Source organism: Dermacentor silvarum, chromosome 5 (assembly GCF_013339745.2).
Source record: "Dermacentor silvarum isolate Dsil-2018 chromosome 5, BIME_Dsil_1.4, whole genome shotgun sequence".
Taxonomy (NCBI): Eukaryota; Metazoa; Arthropoda; class Arachnida; order Ixodida; family Ixodidae; genus Dermacentor; species Dermacentor silvarum.
In genome coordinates this window covers 108776621-108795697 of record NC_051158.1, presented here as the reverse complement: position 1 = coordinate 108795697, position 19077 = coordinate 108776621, and positions in this window count along the sequence as shown.

The window sequence follows — 19077 nt, the reverse complement described above, 5'->3', positions numbered from 1 at the left end:
TTCGCATCTGCGAAAATCGCAGTGCAAAATCGCACCATGTGAAACAGCCTTAAGTGGGGCGGGGGGTTGAACCCCCCAACCCCCCCCCCCCTCCCCTGGCTACGCCCCTGCAGTGTGTGCTTCCCGTAAACCTTCGCCGGAAAACTGCACCAAGGTGCTCAGGGAAGACCCGTCGTAAGTTATCGAGCCCCTGTCTTGTCGCTAGACCCCTTTACATATATGCCTAGATTGCAATTCCAGCTAGGAGGTCCGACTAAAACATTGAAGCACTAGTCGACAGATGTGCAGCATGTTTTATGTACAAGTTTTACGGCAGCGCATCGGATGCATCGGCTTGGCACAAGGGGCTATATGCACGGAATGCTTCCCTCGCAGCGCGGAAGCAAACTCCGTAAAGCGATGTATGGTGCACTGGTATACTGTCGGCCCCTCTGCTACCACAGTGGACAGGCTGCTAATTATTGCATGTAATTATTGCCGAGTGGGTCAGCATGGCTTTCTTGGGAATCCACCATGTTCTTGAAACGGTGAGTGAGTGTCCTTATGAAATGAGTTTTTATCTACGCCGCCAAGTACTCAACACCCCCATCAAGGTAAACATCTGTCAGCAGCATCATGCGTTATTGGTCGCCGAGCCCACGTCCATCTACAATTTCCCCGAGACATCGCTCACCAAGCCCACGACAGGAAACCTAGGGCCAGCGACCTATGGAGGCAAGGTCGCTGACGCCTGGAAAACGGAAGCTAACTGCTCAAGACCACAGCAGGGACACAGTGACGAACAAATGCAGTGAATGCTACGTTGCTTCTCAGCGGCGAATCGTTATCGACGACTTCCAAGCGACTGCGTTGGTAAACGCTTGTACATATTTATTATTCAGTAATGAACAGCGTACTCGCTAAGAAACTGAAAAAGGCACTGACCCATTGGACCGGATCTCAGATACGTACCGCGGGAGGACACTTAGTCAACCCTGTAGAAATGTGCACGGCAAGAACCAGAATAAGATGCTTTATGTGACACATGAGCAGCTTTATTCTCACCGAGAGCTCGCGTGAGCTGATCCTTGGCCTGGACTTCTTGCAAGTGAATTGCGCAATCATCGACTCTTAAGAATCCTGCGTATCGTTTTCTACGGGGAATGCTGCCGCCATTTCCGATACAGCTAGAACAGCCACATACTGTTTCTTCGTTCCACGTGGATGAAGACATGACAATGCTGCCACGGTGCAGTGTGGCTGCCGCTGTAAGCAGTGACGTATTTGTGACCACGAGGGGCTAGTAGATCGAAATATCGGCTGCTACACAAGAAAGTCGCAGTTTCACCAGGAAGGGGAAATGTCCATTGCGATCACGAAATATAAGCGCTATACCCAGTATGGGTAATAGACGTATCGACCTTTTAAATTGCAGTAAACATTCGCTTACTACACAAACAAGAATGCGGTCACGCGCGCACAGGCACACATGAACAGGGAAAGGGAAGGGGGAGGTGTATTCTGCAAGAATCCACCTAGTGGACTGTCCAATTCGGCTGTCGCGATTGGTTCCAGCACCACTAGAGTGAAGGTGCCAGCCCAGATCTCACTCTATAAGCCCGACACACTCGCCGTCAGAACGCCTGGCTACGTACTTTGAACGCCGCGCGCGACGCTAAATTAAGTTTCGATTGCGGCATCCATTGCGCGACAGCGTAGCCATCTGCGCACGCAACACGTGTATGATTGAGTAATGACTTTTCTTCCTCTACGCAATGATACCAAATACTAAATTCGCCCCAATCGAAATGCGGCCGCCGTGGCCGGGATTCGCTCCCTCTACCTTGTGCTCAGCAGCCCAACACCAAAGCCACTGAGGAACCAGGCCGGGTCCTATTCTTAGCAGACTCCCTTTGTCTTGCTGCCCAAGTCTCTTCACGCTGTTTCAGACACGGCATGTCGAACACGGAGGTTCCATAACCAAGCAAGCGTTAAGTTTCTGCAAAAAACATGTACACGTGTACTGATTAAGCACTGGTATGAGTCTTATAGATTGTAGCTACTACGGCTGTGTGAGCTCACTCAAACGCGTCTCGTAAAACGTACTGCCGAGTACTCTGAACAGCGAGGGAGAAGCTAAATTTATCTCCGACTGCGTCATGCATCTGTGCACGCGACACATGCATGACCGAGTAACGGCTTCTTTCTTCTCCACAACGATACCAAAGCAATGCGCGGGTAGTACGGCCGCGAAGATATAAGTGAAAATGCTATATAACACGTTTTCGTTACATGTGGCTTTAGCATGCGACCCCCTCTAACCGATTTTAAATACGTTTTGCGTCAAAATTGCCGGATCCTACGAATACGTGAGAATCGCTGATAAGCGAACTTTCATGTCTACTCAAATGTGTTCAGTTCACTATTCGTTGTTCACTTCCTGGTGGATCCTGGAAGGGGATTCTCTGGTGGCATTCGTCGCTTCTACGTAGGTCGACGACGTTTCTTACTCAGTTGCCTTTTTTTTACCGACATGGCCACTTCTTGCGTACTTGTTTCACTTGTTTTTTCGGCCACATACCGAGTGGCGCATACCCGTTCTGGCAGACTGACTGGCCAAGACGAGAAGCGAGAGATAGCCTATTAGAAAGGCCGGCATCAGCGAGCATGCTCTGGCCTGCTACTCTGCACAGGCGGAAAGGAAAGGGGACAAAAATACTGATGAAGGATTATGATGAGGACAGGAAGAAGGGATGCATATATACACTAACACAGTGTTTTCGTTAAAGTCTTGCGTCCAGAGCACAAAAGTCCACAATCCCAGTGGGCCAATGGTCTATTCGAACACATACCCAGCAGTACATGCCTAGTTGCATAAAGCCAGCGCCCAATAGTATATTCGGGTATATACTCAGTGATACAAGTTGTAATGCTGACAGCAGCAGCCAACACCGGCGAAGTAGAGGGACGAAGCAAAGAAAGCTTCGCTTTAATGGGTGCCGAATGCACGTGGATATACAATATGCCTGTCATTATTGCTTTCAACAAGCTCATTGCCTCCCCATTGTACGCACCATTGATAAAACGCATCTGGCCAAAGATACGTCCGCCGGTTCCCCCCAGCTTTCTTGACAGTATTCATACGCTGAGTTCCAGCCAATAGAGAGAAAAAAAAGAGAAGGCGAATGTCCAAGGAGCTCCCATCACGTACGTTTTTTCAGACTAAGTGAGAGAGGAAGTGACGAGATATTTGCTTTCCGCATTTTGTTTGTTCATTTTCTTGAAAAAGGTCCCTTTGTAGTTTTTCCTATTATTGCGATAGCAATTATATGGACACTCAAAAGCAGATTTCTGCCGTTGGCGTCGCCGTCGCCGTCGCCGTGAGGTTCCGTATGACGTCAATGGAGATGAAACCGTCGCCGCGCGCCGAACGCTGCATGTGCGAGTGAAAGGGCGCGAGGGGCGCGCGCTTTCACGGGGAGTGAACGCACGGCGGAGAACAAACGCGCGTTCTGCGCCGTGCTCGCTTAAGGGCTGCAGAAGTAAGCGTCTCTTTCCTCCTTTACAATCACCGTATATGTAGAGCAAACGCGCCTTCTTCCGACGCGCGAGAGGCCGTGGGGGAGGGGGAGGGAAGGGAGGTGACGTTTAGCTGCGGCACCAAGTGCCTATTTATATCAGAGGCTCCGGCCGCAGTCACCAACGCCGCACGCATTTTGAGCGAACGCGGGCAAAACGCCGACGGCGTCGACAATAGTTCTGCGTGTTGCCGGTGCTGCTGCATGTCCAAGTCTATACAGCTGATAAAGCTAATATAATTACTCCGTATAGCTCTCTACAAATTTGCTATCGCAATTGATGCTTCGCCTTTCAGGCGAAACTGCGACAACTTTTTAATTTACTTGACAACCTTGCAACACTGTTATGGCATTTTGCAGGCGGATGCTACAGCATGTGAAAAAAAAAGTAAATTGTGTAAACAGAACAGAACGAAAAGGACAGTAGAAAAGAATGTGTGTAATAAGAAACTACGTTGGAATAATCAAGACTTGAAGCTGGTGGTCATGCACCAGCAGTTTCAAAGCACAAGTGTGCTGAGAAGGCTCCAGAGGTAAGTTATCCCGAGGTAGGGGACTGGTCTGAAACGAACAGCTCCAGATCTCCAGTTTCGTAGGCCGGGTTCATGGAGGCTTCGTTGCCTGCAATAGGAACGGTAACTTGTTCATGTGGTAATATGCATCAGAGAAAGTGCGACCTTTCCAACAGCTGGCCATGGCATGTTCTTGGGTGACTGGTCTCCAAAGAGAAACTGCTCCACATCTCCGCTTTTGTAGGCTGTGCTCATAGGAGGCTTGGTTTTCTGCAATGGGAATGGTAACTTGTTCATACTGTAATTTAGTTCTGAAGAAGCGCGGCATCGCAACTGGAAGCCTAATACAGCCACTTAGATGTCTTAATACATATATAAGCTATCGGCGAAAAGAATACGCCTTCAGCCATATTTATTACGAGAGACAGTTACAGTACTGCACGTTTATCTTCCTTTCTTATATAAAAGCCACTTACTATTTATTATGACTTCATCTTATCTCTAGCTCTTCGGAGCTGCTATTTCTTCATTTATTGACTTATCTTAGCCTTATTATTTAATGCATTCAACTGCTACTTTTCTGTTCACTTATGCCTCGTCTCCTAAAAGCTTTTATTATCGTAAACTTTACATGTTGCCATTGTTGTTTGTAGTATTAATTCTTGTCACCACGCATAGGAGGTCCCATTTCAGTGTATAACTACGAGACATCCTTCTCTATGTAATTATTTAATTATCCCCGTTTTCATCTTGAATAAACTGATTCTGAAAAAGTCGTCATACGCAACACCTGCCGCAGCCGCAGCAGTGAAGGAAACAAAGAAAAGTGCGGCAACAACAGCGTAAGAGTTACGGGGAGTAACATAATGCAAACGAGTGTGGGAAACGTAAGAAAGTTACAGCCTTCCTTTTTTGGTCGCTCCGTCCGTCACCTTCGTTAACGGCCGCTGCTTTGAGAGCGTGTGGCATAAAACAAGGTCGTGTAAGGGCTCCGTATGAGCACAATTGCGAGCTCGTTGCAGTCCGTCTGTGGTAGGCGGCAGCCTTCAGCCGCAAAAGTGGTCGAAAAGAAGTTGAAACGCTCAGCGTTCGGCCTCTCCGTGGAACGTTTTGTGTGAGAGAGAGATCCATAACGTATGCAGTTAAAGCTAGAGAGGTCGGTACAAATTAGTGATTCTTTGCTTCCTGTGATAATGTCTACCGTAAATCACGCTTGGACGGGCACAATAAATCGGGGTGCGAGATGAAAGCAAACAATGATTGCAGAAGACGTTTTCCCAGCTGCGCGGCATTAGTGCCCTCGTGACATCAGTCGCACAGCTATGCGATATTTATTTCATTCGCTTCGTTCTTTTGGGGACATCTGTATGCTGCAGTTTACTCAATTCTCGTTGCATTTGTTTTTGCGGCGAACGCCTTACGTGCGTAAGGTGACCTTGGCGAAACTGCGCCGTCACGAAAAATGGGCGACACCGCAAAAAATGCTCGGATTGACGTCGCATATCTCAGGAAGGTTCCTCTAAACAAAGTAAATTAATGGCTTTGTAACGAAAATTTCGTACATTTCGGTCCTGGTGAGAATTGAACCCGGGCATCCGGGATGCGAGACAAGCACGCTTACCCAACCGCTGCTCGACGGTTCTGGCTTGCTGAGGGTGTCACGTCAGCACACGTCACGTCGCAGCCATATCGCTCACTATAGGTATGCCCTAGTGCGTGCACTAACATGCTGCATTTTAGGTACTACGTGAAGTGTTCATATGTGATGTTCAGGAGGTCGTTTCAGTGCCACACGCGGACTTCCCATTGCGGCTGGTTATGTCTTGCAAGAAGTCTAGCCCCAATTGTATCATTTGATTATGTTACCTACCGGAGTACATATGAACAAAACGTCGTTACGACGGGTATACTGAAGACCATCTATTACCAGGGGCTCCGTTGCAAGGTCGAAGAGTCGTCCCTTACGAATATACTTCCGTACCATCTCCAGAGTACGGAAACTGGAGCCTTGGAAGATGTAGTGATCCTAAAGTATTAGCAGAAAAAGGCGATGAAGAAATAGCAGCTCCGAAGAGCTAGAGATAGGATGAAGTCATAATAAATAGTAAGTGGCTTTTATATAAGAAAGGAAGATAAACGTGCAGTACTGTAACTGTCTCTCGTAACAAATATGGCTGAAGGCGTATTCTTTTCGCCGATAGCTTATATATGTATTAAGACATCTAAGTGGCTGTATTAGGCTTCCAGTTGCGATGCCGCGCTTCTTCAGAACTAAATTACAGTATGAACAAGTTACCGTTCCCATTGCAGAAAACCAAGCCTCCTATGAGCACAGCCTACAAAAGCGGAGATGTGGAGCAGTTTCTCTTTGGAGACCAGTCACCCAAGAACATGCCATGGCCAGCTGTTGGAAAGGTCGCACTTTCTCTGATGCAAATTACCACATGAACAAGTTACCGTTCCTATTGCAGGCAACGAAGCCTCCATGAACCCGGCCTACGAAACTGGAGATCTGGAGCTGTTCGTTTCAGACCAGTCCCCTACCTGGGGATAACTTACCTCTGGAGCCTTCTCAGCACACTTGTGCTTTGAAACTGCTGGTGCATGACCACCAGCTTCAAGTCTTGATTATTCCAACGTAGTTTCTTATTACACACATTCTTTTCTACTGTCCTTTTCGTTCTGTTCTGTTTACACAATTTACTTTTTTTTCACATGCTGTAGCATCCGCCTGCAAAATGCCATAACAGTGTTGCAAGGTTGTCAAGTAAATTAAAAAGTTGTCGCAGTTTCGCCTGAAAGGCGAAGCATCAATTGCGATAGCAAATTTGTAGAGAGCTATACGGAGTAATTATATTAGCTTTATCAGCTGTATAGACTTGGACATGCAGCAGCACCGGCAACACGCAGAACTATTGTCGACGCCGTCGGCGTTTTGCCCGCGTTCGCTCAAAATGCGTGCGGCGTTGGTGACTGTGGCCGGAGCCTCTGATATAAATAGGCACTTGGTGCCGCAGCTAAACGTCACCTCCCTTCCCTCCCCCACGGCCTCTCGCGCGTCGGAAGAAGGCGCGTTTGCTCTACATATACGGTGATTGTAAAGGAGGAAAGAGACGCTTACTTCTGCAGCCCTTAAGCGAGCACGGCGCAGAACGCGCGTTTGTTCTCCGCCGTGCGTTCACTCCCCGTGAAAGCGCGCGCCCCTCGCGCCCTTTCACTCGCACATGCAGCGTTCGGCGCGCGGCGACGGTTTCATCTCCATTGACGTCATACGGAACCTCACGGCGACGGCGACGCCAACGGCAGAAATCTGCTTTTGAGTGTCCATATAATTGCTATCGCAATAAAATTATTGAAATAATAAATAAAATGGGGCCTGAACCAACCTTTTAGATTAGAGAGTAAGCGCATACTGCAAGCAGAGCATGGAATGGAATGTCAGTACCTCTGTTACATTTACAGTGCTATGCAATTAGTGGAGCTAGCAAGCACAACATAAATATAGCTCCTCACTCTAAAAAAAGCCTCCTCACCATTTCTGAAGCCAGCTCACTTGTATTCTAATACCCATCTTTGCTGGCAATACTACGCCACTTTGTCACCACTGTCTGTATCTGGGTGTATGGAAGTGTTGGTATGCTTTTGGGCTAGGTGGTCCATGGCTGGCATGGACAAAATAAATTACCAAAACATGTTGATAAGTATTACATACAGTGCTCTAACCATACAAGCATCTGTTGACAGACGTTCCGTCTTATTTTTCTTCACAGGTACATCTGCAGCAACCACCTAAAGCAGAACCCAATCGAAATATACTTCACCTGCACCAGACACCGCGGTGGATGGAATAACAAGCCATCAGCATCACAGTTCCGACATGATTATCGTCGCATGTTTGAGAAACGCCAATGCAACACCATAGCTGGAGGGTACCTGCCTGCCCGGGTGTCAGTTGCTCACTGCACAAATCGATGACGAAGGCAATATCAGTACACACTGTAGCACTGGGCAACCAACAACCACAATCACAGAAGCTGTTACCGATCTCGATCATTTTGCTTTAAGTGAATATTCGGGAGAATTAGGGCAGTACATTGGTGGGTTTGTAGTCAGAAGCATCACCAGGAGGCTCTTATGCGTAGTGTGTGCTGCTCTGCTTGTGTGACACCGTGCACAGCTTGTTGACAGCCCTGAAAGAGAATGGTGGCCTTATTGAACTATAAAAATTTGTGCACGCTGCATTACATGCTTCTCAGTGCGTCATGGGTCAGCAGACTGACGTGCACAAAGAAAGCACTGAGACGTTCACACTCAAGGCATTTCAAGAGTTTGCTAACCGAAACAGTTTCATGCTTCAGCAATTACGCCATTACCATGAAGAACCACAACACATTATCAACATTGTAAAAATCCTGCAGGTCAAATATGCAGCAGTGCGACTGCCAGCTCTTTATTGGCCGACGAATCACTGAACAGAGGAGAGGGGCATACATAAGGCGCATAATGACAAAACGTATACTGTTCTTGCACCAGTAGGAACTTCTGTAAGCACCCTCAAAGCATCACTGGTCGCCGGCTCCAGATGTACACAGTTTGAGTAATGCTATTGAGAGGACACAGATAGCAGTAAGGGTATGGGACGAACAAAATCAAAGACCCCTAACATGGCTGTCTCACACAGGCCAAACTCGGTGGTGGTGTGAGAAATGTAGTGTTCAGTATAATGCGTTTACCAACAACAGTGTGCTACTTCAAGGTGCGTGCATAGTGCATACTGAAGTTAGAGACCACTGGTGCCTTGCTATCGGTCGTAAGAAATGCAGGCCAAGTGTCGGATTCACATTGGCAGGACAAGGCAGATTTGACCAGTGTGCGAGCTTCAGATAAGCTGCCACTTTAACAATGTGCCTCGCGCATAAATGCATAGAGACAATGGAATGACTCCTCCTTTCATGCCAAATGAATCATCGACTAGCTAGCTTGACATTCCAGCGTTGATATGTTCAGTTACCTACCTATCAAGAAAGGGGTCAGGCAAAAGGACACAATCTCTCCAATGCGATTCACTGCATGCTTAGAAGTATTCAAGCTCGGAAGGCTTAGAAGGTTCAACGGCGAATATCTCAGCAACCTCCGGTTTGCAGATGACATCGTCCTATTCAGCAACAATAGGGACGAATTACAACGAACGATTGAGGACCTTAACCGAGAAAGTGCAAGAGTGGGGTTGAAGATTTATACTCAGAAGAACAAGATAATGTTCAAATAGCCTGGTAAGGAACCAAAAATTCAGGATCGGCAGTCACCCTATAGAGTCTGAAAGGAGTACGTTTATCTAGGTCAATTACTTAAAATGCGAAGTGGCCGCGCCTTTAGGAAGGTGCGCTTTAAGATTACAGGGGTACCGGCGGAGGGCAGCCAAATTTGTCTACTTTGCGAAGGGAAGACGACGCCCAGGCACTGAGTATTGTTGGCATAGACTTGGCCGTTGTCTGTGGCGGTCCCTCCTCCTCCAGCGCCATCAGTATGCTGATGAAATCGAAGATTTCGAAGATAAAAAAAATCAAGGTGGCGTGATGGAGACATCTTAATCTTGCACCTACAAAAATGTTTGGCTATTTATGGTTGCTTTTTTTCATCTTCGATATCATCTAAACTTTCCATTATACATGTCTCGTTGCTGTCCTATTTGTTCAAAACTACTACATATTGCATGCGTGCGCTGCTGCCTATATATATATATATATATATATATATATATATATATATATATATAATATGTGTGTGCGTGTGTGTGTACCGCTTCGTAGAATAAAAACAATTGTTGGAAGTTTGCGCTGTGTCCGCGTCGTACCTTGTCCCTCGTCCCTTTTCGTGCGCTAAAAACGTAATAAAAGTCAAGGAATACCAACATGCCCAAACTTACGCTCTTTTAGGAAAGAGTAGCTTTCGTTTCAGTATGCATTACAAAGGAAGAATTGCAGACACCTACGCAGAATGATTCTGCTTGCCAAGCTTTAAAAGATAAAATAGTACTTGGTTGGAGAAATGCTTGCGATCTTTCTTCAGATTTACAGACATAGCATCCTTACAGTCTGAATTATCCTACATGGATAATCTTCTACTCCGTGGAGATCGCATAATTCCTCTAGCTTCGTTACGTCATTAACTACTGTTCATCGCTCATGAAGGTCATTTTAGCATTACTAAAACATAACTCAGACTTCCAGGCATCTGCTGGTGGCCTCACATGGATAAACAAGTTGAGGAACTTGTGAGGAACTGCTCTGTTTGTTGACACCACATGGACAACCAATGCTCAATTGGCCATACCGGGACTCAAGAACAAGCCAACCGTCGTTCAATGGTGAACTCGCAACAGATGTCGTTAACACCTCAGCTGACGCAATCCTTGGTTCTCTTCCCAACGGATATCTGTAAGAGTGAAGCAAGCCAAGGTAAACAACAAGATTTTTAATACCAAGTGTGACTGTGCATTTGATAACATCCAATATACTCCACGCAATGCTGATAATCAACGGACAGAGAGCGTGAAAGCAATGAATGATCCATATACCGCAGCTTCTGTTATTAACAAGTGTTTGGTAAAGAATGAAGATGTTTATCTGGTTACTGTGTGCAGTAATGGTGCAGGCTGTAATTTTCACGATCTGACATTGTTAGAGTGTAGCTTATTAATGCTTTCGCTGTTTTAGCCCTTTTATTGACAGCGCATTTTCCTTTATAGTACAAATGTGTCAAAACTATTTCTTTGTATTCTGTCTTCTAAATACTTTGCAAAGCGTGCGGGTTTCTGCATCTTTATGCGACCAGGGGGCCAGGGGTCGCCCAAGTAGGCTCAATGTCCCTGAAACAACGTGTGCGTGGCTTTTTTCCTCTACCTCCTCAACTTATTGAATGTAAATGGAAATCAAGAATCAAAATATAGCAATGACGACACTGTTAAAATGATGCAGAAATGGGTTAGCGTAAATGTGATGTTTCAGACGAAAAGCATGGAGATTGACGCTTTGGTCATGCAAGGAGCTGAACTTGTTTACATTATCCGCACCAGACATGAAGTTTCCAAATGACCATTTCGTGGAAAGACGAAGTAACAACTGAGCTTGAGGACGCTGTTCTTGAGTTGCCCAGAACAGTTGCCGAACCAGGCATCTATCTACAAAGATATACCATCTTTGTATCCCGAACTTCGTTGCATCGAGGCAGACCCGTCCGCAACTATTGCCATCAAAGCGCCATTTTTTCTTTAAGACCAGACGCCGATTAGAAGAAAACCATACTGCATGACACGCGAGAACAAGACATGGCGAAAAGAACTGCAGAAAATATCGGAACACCATCGACATCAGCTTTCCCGTGACCTATAACAAGTTCCAAACGAAGAAGGAACATTTCGTCGTTTTACTGACTACCGTTTGGTAAATCCACAAACGGAACTTTTCCCATTTCTAATGGTGTCCCGTGTTGGCGAAATCATTGATCAAACTGATAGATGATGGTTTTCAAGAAATGACGTATGCAAGGGGTGTTAAGTGCCCCTCACCCAAGAGACGAAACAGTTCACTGCTTTTGTGACGCCCTTCGCAGTTTATGAATCAAGTAGTAGGCTTCCTTTCGTTTGGAAAAACTCCGGACGCTGGTTTCAGAAAATGATGAATGAAGTGTTAGAGAATTTCCTGGGCCTATATTGAAGTCTATATAGACAGCATACTGATCTATTCGCGAACAAAAGAAGATCACGACAAGCGGAAGTACTCACGGCTCTGAGCCAGGCAAAATTAAGGATAAACACAAAGTGAGTTTTTCCGAAGAAATGTCGTATTCTTAAAGGGCCCCTAAACCACCCAGAGGTCGAAATTTAGTTCTGGCGCTGTTGCACTTGTGCACGAGTCTACAACGAAAACGTAGCCGCGAGAATTTTTCGAAATGGTGCCGTAATAGCGGAGTTACGCGCGTTTGATGATCGAAAAACGGCCCTCCCTCGTTTCGCTCTTTCCTTCGCTTCTCTCCTCGTCGGCTGGTCTCCCCTCCTCGCCGAGTGCTTCTCGAAATGTGACGTGACATACGTCATCGCCAGCGCGCTTCTCAAAACACTACCTACTTCCGGTTAAGGCACGTCCACTCTAGCCATGATGCTAGCATAGAGAAAGAAATTCAACAAGAGGGGACACTCGGCAAAAACTGGCAACAGGAAACGCGTCACTCTACGTCACGCTATACTTTTGACACCGAACGTTAGCTGCCGCGAGCATCGAAAAAAAAAAAGAAAGTGAACTTAAGTTAACAGGCATTGATTTATTTTTTTTTTATTCTTTACCGCGAAAACTAAAACGTTTTGCGTATAAATGAACTTAAGCTTTGCGACTTATTTTCATTGCCTTACCTAGCCACAGGTCAGTGACGCGCCAGATACATGCGTCATCCGCCAGACACTCCCCCGAAGCCAGCGAGGATGGCTGCGCGCGCGTTTGAGCGCTCGCGCGCGGCGACCCGTCTGTCTCCTTCTTTTTTTCTTTTTTAAGTGTAACCTGGTTTATTGGGCTCTCGGCGTATTCTTGCGTTCCTTCTGCACTGGGACAAGACACCACGGCACTATTGGACTACGGCAAGGTGAGAAATCTTGTTTCACAGTCTACGACGCAATTAGGCTTACGGCACGGGACCGAGACTTAAGACGCAGTTAGCGAAAAACAGCTCGGCCATCCTGGCGCAGTTAATTTGAGTTAATGAATCGTGCTGAGACATGTTTCCGACGCTTCCTATGGGACTATTGTAACTTATTTCGGTTTTTGAGCCGCACAGGGCGCCGTGTCGCAGTTAGCGAGAACTCAGCCGTGGTGTGTAGTCTAGTTCATCTTGCTAGGAGAAGTTTGTGCCGCTTTCTCTGACGCCAGACATTACTGAAAAGTAATTTCGTTACTTTCTGGGGTACTTTTGAGGCACGCTGGCCGCACAGCGCGCTGTGACGCAGTTAGCGATAAGCAGCTCGGCCGTGGTGATAAAGTTTGGCGTGTAATGAATCTTAGAGGGACAAGTCTGTGACGTTTTTTGTGGCTCCGCAACAACATATACCTTCTTTCGGTACTCACGCCTGTTGAAAACGCGATGGCCGATTGCCAAGAGTGATAACATGGGGTGTTCTGCTGGCGCCGGCAGAACGCGCGAGCGACGAACATATCAGGAACTTGTAATTCGAAAATTACGCCTTCTAAAGGACTGAAAAAAGGCATTGCGCCCACGCATTTGTCTTGAGTGCCTGTTGCGTCCGTCTCTATGTATGTAGCGTAACGTCGCGTCGACCGAGGCCAAGTTTTGGAAACGCGAAGTCGCTCGTGTGTTTGTGCTGCCTAAGTGCAGGAAATAATGCCCGGGTGCAGGAAATAATGCCCGGAAATTGGGGAACGCTTGGAAATCAGATGTTTTCATATATGTTTGGGATGAGTCGGGTATTTTCTACGCCATGTATGTAAAAGCGAATTGCTTTTGTTTGTAATGCCGCCCATTCACCGCTTTCGCACGTTTCGCCTCGCAGTATTCCGATGTCTAAATACCAAAATGACTGTAATGCAAATGTAACATGCTTGTAATTTACTTTTTTTTCAGCTGGTACCGTCCGGTGGAGCTTCATACAGGAACTACTGCCTTACCTGCTGGTGTCACAACGTTGGATGAACGCACAAAAGCGCGGAACGAGCTTTTATATAGAGCAAAATAAATATTTCCTCATTGCACAAAAGGTCTTGCGTCTACTTTGTGAAATTGCACGTGGCACAGATTCGATGGGACTTTATGAGATCGTTCGCAATCATTTTTACTAAATAATAAACCGATTCTGCACGAAGAGCAAAAAAAAAAAAGGAAAAAGAGGGGGGGGGGGGGGGTGCGCAGCCGGCGTGCTAGCTTGCGTTCAAAATACGCGCGCCCAAAACCGAAACCGGAAGTGATGCAAGTGATCGACACCGACCGCTTGGCACGCTGCAGTCAATTCGGCCGCTGGGCCCTATGGGAGTGTCCCCTCTTGTTGAATTCCTTTCTCTATGATGCTAGCGGCACAACTACGGACGACGAACCGGCCTCCAGTCTGCCGCGCGAGAGGTGTCCAAAGTCGACGGCAGTTCGGCCGGCGCCCTGCCCGCTGCACTATCAACAGGTCAATCGAAGACGGCGAAGCTGCGCACCTCCGCCACCGGCAACGAAAACATCGGCTGCAGCTGAGTGCACGGCTACCGACGGGAGACGACCGGCTCGGCTGTGCTTGCATCGTAGCCGACGGCGCCGCTAATATCAGCGTATTTTTCTTCTTTGTGTACAATTATTGCGAAGAGCGATAACAACGATAATAAAATATTGCGGCTTGTGAGCGTCGGTAATTCATTTCGAAGCGCCGTCCACTTTAGCTTTGAAGGGCTAGCGACAATATCGGCGCCGTCGTGCGATCAGCGGCGGTGTGCCGCACAAATGAGTCCCGGTCTCATCCTCTCTACGTACAGCAAGGAAATCTCGCCGCTCGCGAGCAAAACCGCTGCCGACCGGCGGCCCGCGAATGGCAAACGGCGTGCTGCGAGTTAGCGTGCCAACGTGGTCGTAGACTAGGCGCTTCTCGGCTACCCGCTGTTGCTGCGGTGCCGGCGCGTGTTATGCGAAGCGTGCCGCTACAGACCCTGTGTTGCGCGCACGTCTGGAAAGGCCGACACTGTTCGCACAGTTAATCAGACCGCTAAGCATGACTGTGTTGGAACACGAGCGATTTGGCACTCGCGTTGCGGGCTGCAATTACTGATGCGCAAGCGCGCACAAGCGAGCAACACGGTGAGGACGAGCAGGGAGCGCGCGTACCCCCTGGCAGACAAACCGGAAGTCGTAAGTTCTTGTTCGACCAATGGACATCGTTTCCACCGTTGACATCACCAGATTCCCCCTGCTGACATCATGACGACCGCTGGGGATACCGGAAAGGCGAGGGGAGGAGGACGGCATTGTTTTTTTTTTTTTTTTTTTATTTTGTGGCGCTCCCGCGGCGCGTAGCGCTGCAGCGTTTGGCATCGTTGATCGTGACGGCATTCTGAACTCGATGCGCCTGTTTACTTGAAATGTTCAAAAAATGTCTGATGTGGTTTAGGGGGCCTTTAAGGAGAATGTTTGACGGCCGCACCAAGAAGAGTCGGTTCAACATATACACCAGCTGCTGAAACCCCACGATGTGCACTCACTGCGGGTCTTGGATTACCAGGGCATTCCAGAATTTTCCCTCCCGGGTATGCCACAAAGACTAAATGCTTGACAGTCCTTCTGAAGAAATGAGTGCCCTCTCTATGATCAAAGGAATGTGACGAGTCCTGTGATTATCTGGTAAAAACCATTTTATCGGCTCCTGTTCTCGTTCTGATTGAATAACCTTCTGTTCGAGCTCTGCAAGTATGGTTCACATTTTTGGAACCGCTGCAGTGTTGTACAATAGAGACTTGACGGAGCCATCGCGTCGTCAGCTTAAAGTTATAACATGCAGTGGTGCCACTCAGGAAGAGAGATTTCGAGCAATTTTTTGAGCAGAAAAAAACTTTGACGAGCTCCCTTGTCAACGGCACACTGCATGAGTCGCTATTGAAACGTTTCATGTAGCTTTTCACCTGGCCGATGCCATTGATTGTCAGGATGCTTAAGCTTGAGCGATTGTCGATGACGCGATTGTTTTCACTAAAGCCATGTTCACAATCTGCCTTTCCGTGCGGCAGGGGCAGCAACGCACGAACCAACACAGAAAGTAGACGGTATTTCTGGCTGTTAGAGGCAAATATAGCAGCCCAATAACTATCTACTCGAGGGCTGTGCAAAGAGGGGTTCTCAATCACAGGCTGACAGTGAAGCGTATGCCACTCATCTATCACTAATGCCAATTGCTCGATCTTGATAATTTGAGGCACACAAGCAGCCATATATTTATGTGACTCAACTGTCTGTTCCGTACCAAGAGACAGGCATGGGTCTAGAAAACACAAATGCATCAGCAACTTATTGTCCAAGGCAGTAGCAATATAAAATTCCTGGACACCCATTCTGAAGGATTTTTTTTTCATGGGGGCCCCAGGTCTGCATTTCTTGTTCTATGTCAAGTTGCTTAAGTTGTGCACCAGTCAAAGAGTAAATATTGTGCCTCATGAAGCGGCTCAGCACTTTTTCCCTAAGCTCACGGACTCCGAATAAACAATATGAATCAGATGATCTTGCCTCTGCAAAATTACCTGGAATCCGACAAAAAGTTCCGCTGTGCTTCGCAGCAAGAGCATATTGGGTCATATTTTTTTGTCCGAAAGTGTCATGACTAGCCTGTTCTGAAGAACAGCAACACCTAGGCCGAACTCCGGTTTCACTTATGAAGTACGCTTGCAGTACTTCGTACTGCTCGACACTCTTTCCAAACTGTCCAAAAACGTGAGCCATCGGTTGTTCACGTGCCGCAAAAAGACATGCTCCGGAATTCCCAAATCTTTCTGCTTTTCTTGAAGGTTTGAAGACCGCACAGCATGCTTGAAAAAATAGTAGACATCGATCACTAGCAGCTCCACGTCACTTCTAAAGTCACTCAGACCTGAGCTAAAGGCGTTGTGAACTTCGTGCAGATTGCACTCGCCTATGTTCAATATGTTGCAGCTGAGTTCTTCATCCAGCTTTCTTTTTACGCTTTCCATCGTATTCCGTCCATCGCTAAAAAAGAAAGTAGCTTGTCTTTTGGAAGTTCCGCCAAACTTCTCCCTATGCAGTCTCCACAAGAATGCTAGCAGTTGCTCGGCCAAGGTTGAACGATTGAAGGTGCTCAACGACGACTTTCTGCTGACTCTTTGAAAAGCAACGCAGCAAGATGTCTAGCTGTTGGACATGTTCTTCTGGCTTTGGCGTTTCATTAATTTATTTGGATTGTGTAGTAAACATCCGGCCACCCAACCTCCTCTTTTCGGCAATCCTTGAGCCGGGAAACATTGTTGGAAATGTTTTGGTTGCTGTCTCTGCATAGGCAAAAGGTATTGCCTTCACAGCTAAAGAAAGGCAAACAAAGCTTCCCCTTTGCGACATTGTCGCTCAATGAACATGATGCTGTTGCCTCCCCAGAAAAGTTCAATGTTGTTTGGACTGTTTTCGGCCTCACCAACTTGCCATCAGTACCACGGTGCTGCTCAACAGCTTTCAGGTACATTTTTGAACATGCGTGTTTCTTGACAGCAGACGTTCCATGTTGCACACATGAAATCCTGACGTTGCACAGGACACACTTGGCTTCTGATTTTTTTTTGACCTGCATGGCACCACAGCTTGATGGGATTGCCATTGCTGTTAGTTTGTTCTAGTACTGAAGGATTGAAGGTCGTGAGCCAAGCTGCATAAATAAACAGAACAAAGGGAGTTGTTACATACGTTAAAATGTGAATCGGAAGTTATAAATAACCGAAGCAGAAGACATAAGAAAAAGTGTAGAATGAGCCACACAGGCGACAATAGATTTCATGCGGCAAGACGTGTTACCACGAATGAATTAAGCATTGCGGATATACATCTCATCCACGGGATCGATCAACCCATCAGACGACCTGGCGCTGGTGCCTCACCAGGGCCACAAAACTCGCTGCGCTCGAGGGTCCGGGACGTAGGTCGAGCGCCTCTACAACTGCGAATGCGCCGTCTCCACTAGCGGTGATGTTAGACGCACCTTATCTCAAAAACGGCGTATGCGAGAAGGCGCGGAGAGGTTAGGCAACAAGCGCCGCTCCATCGAAAATAGCACCAGCGTAATGTCTGCGCTATCACACGCAGTACACGACTCGATGACGCAGGACTTCGCTTTGCTATCGCTTAACTGCCGATGCGCTACAGGATAGCACGATATGATTAGCACTTTTTCGCTCACCGACTAGTTTGATACTTTCGATACGCGCCTTCCGTTTATCGCCAGATAAGGTTTGCGCTTTGCTTCTCGCACTCAAACCCGGTTTTCGAACTATTTAAAACGGGTGCTACTTTCCCGCTATTTACGATCGCGATGTGATCCAACAAAACAGAAAACAGCGCTCAACGAAGTTGCAGAAGCAGGCCATGGCTGGCGAGCTCGCTGCCGGCAGCGTGGTTGCACATCGGAATACGCCTCGGCGCGCTGTACCAATAGGAGGGCCGTGCGCAACGCGAACTTAGTTATACCGGCTTCTGAATTTTATTTTGTTTCCACTTTTACTGTGCGCACATAACAAGAAGACGGGAATGGAAAAGCTAAACTATAAACTTTCAAACCCTGCCAAAATGGCAGCGCACGGAGACGGAGAAGTCAAGAGGCGCTCTGTGAACCTACGTGTTCTTGCGCGATTTTGAGCTTCTTTCTCGTCGTCTTCGCTGACACTGACTTTTTTTTTAGCACTTTGAACATGTGTTAAGCTATATGGTTCTGATACAGCGTGATATAGGCATTGAAGATGCCGAACTGAGTAGTTTCCAAAAATCTATATATTTTTAATCACCCCCCCCCCCCTCTCTTTAAAGACGTATTGGAAAGAAAAGACTTACCTTTCTTCATTGCATCGGCGCGAGCTGTCCTTTCAGAAGTCGTCTCCAAAGGATATGAATTAGCAGGGTGCGGTCAAGACAACCAACCAAACAACAAAAGAAGCGCGTGTATGAGCCCGTGTAGCGCCTGCTCTCTGGCCCGTGCTTTCCCTCATTCATTTCTATTGCGCTGCTAGTGGGAGCCTTCAGTTTTATACTAAAAAGTGCAGCAGCTACACGGCCATGTGCTTAGAAAACTTTAAGCAGCAAACAAAAATATAGATACCCTGCAAACCATGAACATTGCCTGTGTAGTGAAGAAGAGAAAGAAGTGCTCTTGCGTCTGTCGCTGTGCGCACCATCAGCGTTCGTGGACTGCCTCGATTGCGTGAGACGTCTAATAAATCGTCATATCACATTTGGTGGAGGTCAGAGGTGCCGTGGCGGCACCTCTGACCTAT